The 7,095-nt window shown below is 50.2% G+C and overlaps 1 long non-coding RNA gene across 1 annotated transcript; it reads right to left on the bottom strand.

Annotated features, from left to right (window-relative positions):
* Positions 1–3,528: 3,528 nt before the first annotated feature.
* On the bottom strand, positions 3,529–4,469 carry LOC140697069 (uncharacterized). The gene is made up of 2 exons (XR_012073884.1): positions 4,394–4,469; positions 3,529–3,730 (listed from the first exon to the last, which is right to left on the bottom strand). It is a non-coding gene; the product is annotated as an uncharacterized lncRNA (long non-coding RNA).
* Positions 4,470–7,095: the final 2,626 nt, after the last annotated feature.

Here is a 7,095-nt window from a genome sequence, read left to right as displayed (position 1 = left end):
AGCCCGGTCTTCAGAAAGGTCCACCATCCTGTCCCCCTGAAGCTGTCAGTACAGTTTTCTGCATGGATTCAGCTTTCATTAGATTTTTAAAGGGATTCATGACCAAAAACGTGCAAAGGGTAACTGGGTTAAGGGTTGAAGCATGTTAGAAGGTTGTAAGCCAGAGAGGACCAGTGTGATTTATTATTGATGTGGATCCCGCTGATGTGTGAAGAGAGGGTCTCCGTCTTTTTCACCATTGCATCCCTAGTACCTGTGCCTGGTGCATGATCGGTGTTCAGTGGGGAGAGAGTGACAACTGTGTGGAGGACGGGCTTGAGGGGACAAGCCCAGAGGCAAGGACTCTGTCAGGAGGCTGCTGGAGTGAGCCTGAATGGGGAGAAGGGGAAAGAATGGTTATTGGTACAGAGGAGATGTGACATATTTGAGAAATGTTTTGGAAGTAAAATTAATAAGACCTGATGGTTTACTGAATTTGGGGGGATAAAGGAAAAAGAGAAGTCAGTGATGACCCCCCCGACACACAAACACACACACACACACACACACACACACACACACACACACACACACACAGACGCCATGCCGCCAAGCTCCATGGCCCTTGGGGAGAGACAAGGGTTCCTACAAGGGGTCTCCAGACATGAGGTGACCCATTCAGATAGCAAGGAGGAGGATTTCTTGTGACATTTGCAAGATCTCAAAAAACAGAGAGAAATAATACCCACAAATTCTCTTTTGTTTTATAAAGTGGAAAGATGCATGTGCACGTGGAACCAAGTCCTACAACTTGCTTCTTGCCAAAACACCTCATAGAATGGGGGTGCTGGTAAAGAGAAAGATAGGGAGGGGGATTCCTAGTGTCGGCAGATTAGGGAAATCTGAGTTCAAGCTACAGCTAAAATGCAAGTGTGTTATCTGAGAAAAGCTAATGCATTAGGCTATCATCATTTATTAACAGTTGAGTGTAAATTAGCCGGTGAGATTAGCTGTTCACAAATCAAAGATTCAAGGAGGACCAGCAAGAGAGAGGGAGGTTGATGGGAGACCGGGAAGAGCCAGGACAATCCTAAATCGAGAACTGGGAGAAGGCAGGGACCCAGGGTTGCAAGAATGTGAGGTCAAAATACCCTAAACATAATCACACAGGCCACAGGGCAGTTTGACATTCTGTACCTCACGTGCCCCTCACAATCCAGGACAGTGAGAGTTATAATCATCCTCCAAGGGCAGCACAACGTGGCAGACCCAGGCTGGGGCTCAAAGCCCAGCTCTGCCACTCAGCAAGCTGTGTTACTGGGGCAACTTACTTACCCTCTCTGTGTCTCCTACTCCTTATCCTAAATATGGAACTAGTTATAATGCCAACCTTGTAGGGCTGCTGTAAAAATTAGAGGAGCTCAGTCATGAGACTCTTAAAACACACTTGCCACATACTAAATCCTTGGTAAATATTAACCATTATTTACAAATAAGGATACAAGGCACCATGAGGTGAAGCTATTTCGTCAAGGTCACCAGCAACAAAATAGCAAAACCTAGATTAGGAGGTGTCAGCTTTCCTGGAAAAGGAATCATCTGGGTACCTCTAGGTACAAGAGGCAGATTCCTCAGATTCCCAGGCCCCGTCCTGGAGATTCTGACTGGGTGGGGCAGGTTGGCTGTGTCATAGGAGGGCAAGGATCTGCACTTAGACCTGGTACTGCCCTGGTGATTTTGCTAGAGGGGGACAGCAGAGGACACTGCTGCAAGTGCTCTGGGGAGCACTTGCTTGGACTCAGACTCCTCCCACTGCACGTCCCACCGTCCCAATGACCATCGTGCCTAGGGGGACCTCCTTCACCCAACCCCGTGACCAACAGCCAGCCAGCCCCACTGCTCCTGACTTACTGTGCATTTTTCTTTCTCCAGTTTCTAAGGGGAGAAGTGCTATCTGACCATTGTCAGAAAGAGAGAGTTTTCTCCCAAGACCAAGAGCTTTAAAAACCAAGCTCCACTTCAGAGTGGATTTTACCACCGGGTTCTGTAATGGAAATGCTGACATAATCTTAATTATGAGAGAGAATTTCTCTCGGATGGAAATGCGGTGACCTAGAAGACTCCATTTGCAAGTCCTCCTGACCTGTAAGAGAAGATGCCTGATGGACTATTTTGGGTAATATATTATGCATCTACTTATCCTATGATCCCCATCTGTGGGCTTAGCAAGGCAGTATTTTGAAGAAAAGGGAGAAAAAAAATGAACACCAGGCTTGAGAACACTCGCCTGGATCACAGACCAGGGTGAGCTTTCTACGCTGCAGTGTTTTGCATTTCATATGAAGTGAAATCTATTTCAGGTGCTGCTGAAAATGCAGGAAAAGTACCAGTGACTAGAGCCCTAGGAATTAAACTGGCCTCAGTTCAGAGACACGGACTGGTCTCATACCATCCTTTCTGCATATTCATAATTCGCCAGTGTGAAGAGGTCTTTGTTACCAAAAAAAAAAAAAAAAGAAAGAAAAAGAAAAGAAAAGGAAAGAAAAAGTTCCTTGGGAAGTACCATCTCATATGAAGGAGGTGGCCCCCTCACCCCAGCCCCCCGGGGCGCCCGCATGTTATCAGCGTCTGTCCTCCAGCATTTGACTTTGTGCTAGTCCTGCCAGGCACTTCCTTGCCAAGACAGGCATGGTGTGGGCTGCAGGGTGAATACATTACTCAGAAAGCAAGGCTGCTTCTCCCGAGAGCGGGGCAGTATTTGGGTATTTGGCTCATGGCTTGAACAACCCCTGAGCAGGAATGGATCGACTCTGTGACTATTTCTTAGCAGAGTGTAAACCCATGAAGCCACGCCCTCCTAAGAGAGTGGCATATCCAGCAGGCATCTGGGGTTACAACTGCCTGTAAGCCTCTATCTACATTGTCCAAGTAGTATTAAGTCACCGCAAGATACTTTTTTTAAGCATACAGTTCAGTGGATTGGGGCAAATCTATACATTCATGTAACAATGCCCCAGTTAGGATGGAGAAGGTTCCATCAGCCCAGACGGTCCCCTCGTGCCACTTTTCCGTCAACCTCCTCCTCTCCAGAGGCACCCCCGCTGTGATTTCTTTCCCGGGGGATGCGTTTTGCATGTTCTAGAGCAGTGATGCCAGTGGAATCTTGCCGCCTGTGCCCTTTGTTTGGCTTCTCTCACTCACCACGACGTTCCGCAGATTCACCGTGCCGCGGCGTGTCAGCGATCCGCTCTGGACCCCTTTCTAAATGTTGGGAGCTCAGGCAACCATCCCACTGCCCACAGAGGCACCCGTGTTCCCAAGCCAACAAAGCCTGGGCTACCCAGGAGCTCCGGGATGGCAGCGGCAGTTCTTCTGGCTCCTGGGGGTCCGAGGGGCCCCGGTTTTTGGGGGTCCCTTAACTTCCTGCCTCTTCTCCATCCTTGCCCCTGGCTGACGTGGAGCAGGGGTTTCCCCGCGGCTCCTTCCAATCCCCAAACAGTGCATGATCTTGACCCCATGAGTGAGGTGGGCGGGAGGGTCCGGAGGCGCTGACAGTGGAAGGTTTTATTAGCTGCGGTAAGAAGCCCTCCATGGGGAGCAGGGAGGGGTGCTTTCCGAGGCCTCCAGAGTCGGCTAATTTATCTTTCCTCCCCAATTGCCTCCAAACTTCGGTAATAAGCACGCTCGTAGTTCACTGATGAAATATATTCTTCCAAAGCAATTTTAAAATAATCATTGTGTATGTGAAACCCTAAAAAAAAAAAAGAAGAGAGAAAGAGAAAGAGAAAACCCTGCAGCCAAGTCATCCTAGACTGAGCGGCGACGACAGAATTTCATAATTAGGAAATGCAGTGTCATTTCTGAACGTTACTGCACCTTTGAAAACCGGTATCAAACTGAGGCCTGCATATTTGATATCCGATTGATTTCAGATTTCAAGTCAACTGCAGCAAAATAATGAGCTGCCTCTGTCGTGAGCAGCTCAGCTCCAGCTCGGAGGGCCTGGGAGGGAAGGCTTGAGGGGTACGGAGCCTCGGGACCCCGAGGCCTCCAAAACAAAGCTGAGGGGCCACTGGGCTGGTGGGCATGCAGGACGCCCACCCCCACCCCGCCCCCATCCCTCCTCTGCCTCCTGCATTAATGTTTTTGCCCAAGGGGCTGATTTTGAACTCCTCGATTGTGCTTCAATTTCACTCCCCAGCGCTGATACTGGGAATCAATCAGTGATCAAAGCCCTGGCCTGCAGTTCCCCTGCCTCTTATCCAGGGCTGGCCCCGCCCAGGGAGCACGGAGGACAGTGTGTGCAGGATAATGTCACACACCTCCAACCTTCTCTGTCGCCACCAGCCAGGCTCCTCACCCACTACCTGGAGCTCCATGGGCCATTAGAATTTCATTCATAAGATTAGAGCACCTTGGACCTGGAAGGGGACAGCATGCCATTCTTCTCCCCACTCCACTGGAAGCCAGCACTCCTCCACCGCACTTCCCAGATCTAGCCCCTCGGGGCTTGCTGCTGGGGTTGCGCTGTCTTGTGATGTCACCAACTCACGGAGCTACACCTGTTAGAAAGGCACAGATGGGCTTCCCGTCATTCTCACCCGCATCCCAGCCCTTCAAACATTGGAGGGCAGTTCTGCGGCCTGTCCCACATGTGTTGGTACCACTCCCGTAGAGCCTTCCCACTACTGGTGTCCCATCTCTCAGTGAGGGGCTCTCTCTGAAGCCCTGGGCGCAGCCCTCGGTCAATGACAGATCCCCTGGAGCCCTCACCCCCTGAGGGCATCACTGAGCTATGTCCTCTGTGCCATCTCCCAGAGTTTCTCTGCAGCAGTAAGCCCTGGGTACCCACAGGGGAAGCTGGCTGGATAACACCCTCTACTGGTGGCCTTCCCGTCACTGTCTTCCTTCCCCACTGCCCTTCCCAGGTTTTTGTACTTCCCAGATAAAGCACATGGACCTGATCCTTGTCTCACCGTCTGTTCCCAGGGAACCCAACTAAGATGATGCTCTATTTAAGTTCTCTTCCTCAAGCCAAATATCTGCCACACCTTCTATTCCTCATGTGATGTCATTCCCAGACCTACAGCCACCCTGCCATAGCTTCTCTCTCGTCATTTCACTTGCTAAATTCTCTCCTACAGTGCAAATCTTGGATGGGACACGATGCTCACAACACATTGGTCCAGTGCAGTGCAAGTCCTGGGGTTTCTCTTGGTCTGGGCACACACATGTCTTCTGTCTTTCCTGATATCACACTCATGGTTTTAATCTCCTCCTTGTTGACGTGGAACTCCCAGCCTTCTGACCTGACCTGCTAACGCACCCGGCCTTATTTCGCTTTGGACTGGATAACCATGCTCTCTCTCTATGTCTTTACGCAAAGATGTGATGTAAATGTCAGCTGGGACTGGCTCAAAGGCACGGCCCCACAGCCTAGTGCTAGAGACCTCAGGACGGTGGCGATGCATTCATCAAATTCCCGCGGGGACAGGTGATCAGCCCGCGACGCATTTATCTGATTTTTATCATCAAGTTCACATTTTCACTATTAGAGCCATTATTAGGATGTCACAAGAGACTTTGCAAAGGTCCTACTGAAAGCCAGGCGCAGAGCCAAGAAGACTAAATCCCAGAATGTCCCACCATGCCCCTTGTCCTGTCCCCACTGCTCGCCCCACGCCCCATGGCTTCACCTCCCTCAAGCTACGCCAATCTCAAAAACACTTTCTAGATTTGGGTCCCCAGGTTCTTACATGTTTTCACAAATGTCCTCTGGTAGGACAGTAACTGTTAACACAGGAGTCCCAGAAGAACTGACCAAGAGGCTGGAGAACAGCGGCCAGCCCACTTCTTCTGTAAAGGGCCCGATAGTCAATATTTTCGGCTCTGAGGGTCACACAGTCTGTCACAACCCCTCAGTTCTGCTTGTCTGGCCCAAAAGCAGCCATAGACAGTGTAGAAACAAAGGGCATGGCTGTGTGCCAACAAAACTTTATTTATGGGCACCAAAATTTGAATTTCATATCCTTTTCACATGTTGCAAAATATAAAAATTTTTTTGTTTTTCCCAACTATTTAAAAAATCCATTCTTAGCTCCCAGAACATGCAAAAATAGCTGGGGGTGGTGGTGCTGGACTCAGCACATGGCTGTGGTTGGCCAGCCCTGCTGTGGAGTAAGCGAGAGCATAAGCTGTACCAATGTCCTGGGGCCACTATTTCCAGCTGGGGGGACTCGGGCTCTGACTGCGCCCTTGCCCTCTGACTGTGCTCAGCTCCCAGGAAGGATGCGGAAGGGAAGGAATGAAGGCAACCTGGCACCCAGGGTTAAAGTGTGGGTACATGTACACAGGCACCTAACAGCTCTCAAACCTAAGACCCCAGGCTGGCTCCGCCCTCTGCAACCTTTTATTTCTAAATGCTCTGAAGTTAGAGTCTGAGCATCTTGCGTTGTAATTCCTTTTATAAATTGGCCAGCAATTTATATCCAGTATGTTCCCTGAGTGAAAAACCAAGTGCCAGTCTGCACCCTCCTCATCCCCTCTGGCTCCCTGAGGTCGCTCTGAATTCCCGGCAGGAGTCACCCATCACATCTCCAGGAAGTCCCGGCACCCTGAGCTGGGACTGGTCTCCGCCTCCAGACTGGTAGGTTTCAGGGTGCGTGGGTCTCTTCTATCTTCAGCCTCTGATCTCTTTTACACACTTAAGCTTTACCTACTCCAGGTTGGAGATACGTCTCCTTGGTAAAGAAAGAAGACTAGTGACCCGCACCCCACTATAGTTGGTGCCTACTACACCACTTTTCAGTGTCCCACGTGGTGTCTAGGAGGCCCTTCAGCCATTTCCCACAGTAGTCTTCCTAGGATTCACCCTGTGGCTTGGCGGTGTTCTCGGATTGGCGCTTGGCTGTACGTTCCTCGCGATGGCTGCTCTTGTGTCAGGGGCTAGGCTGTGGTGCCCCGCTGTTGGGTCGAACACCAGTCTGGATGTTGCTGGAAAAGTATTTTTAGATGAGAATAATATTTACATCAGTAAACTCTGAGTAAAGCAGACTCCCCTCCATAATGCATGTGGGCCTCAACTAATGAGCTGAAAACCCCAAGGGCAAAGACTGA

The sequence above is a fragment of the Vicugna pacos genome, chromosome 6 (genome assembly GCF_048564905.1).
Source record: "Vicugna pacos chromosome 6, VicPac4, whole genome shotgun sequence".
In the NCBI taxonomy this organism is placed as follows: Eukaryota; Metazoa; Chordata; class Mammalia; order Artiodactyla; family Camelidae; genus Vicugna; species Vicugna pacos.
The sequence above is the reverse complement of the archived record's forward strand: the minus strand, read 5'-3'. Positions and strand labels throughout refer to the sequence as shown.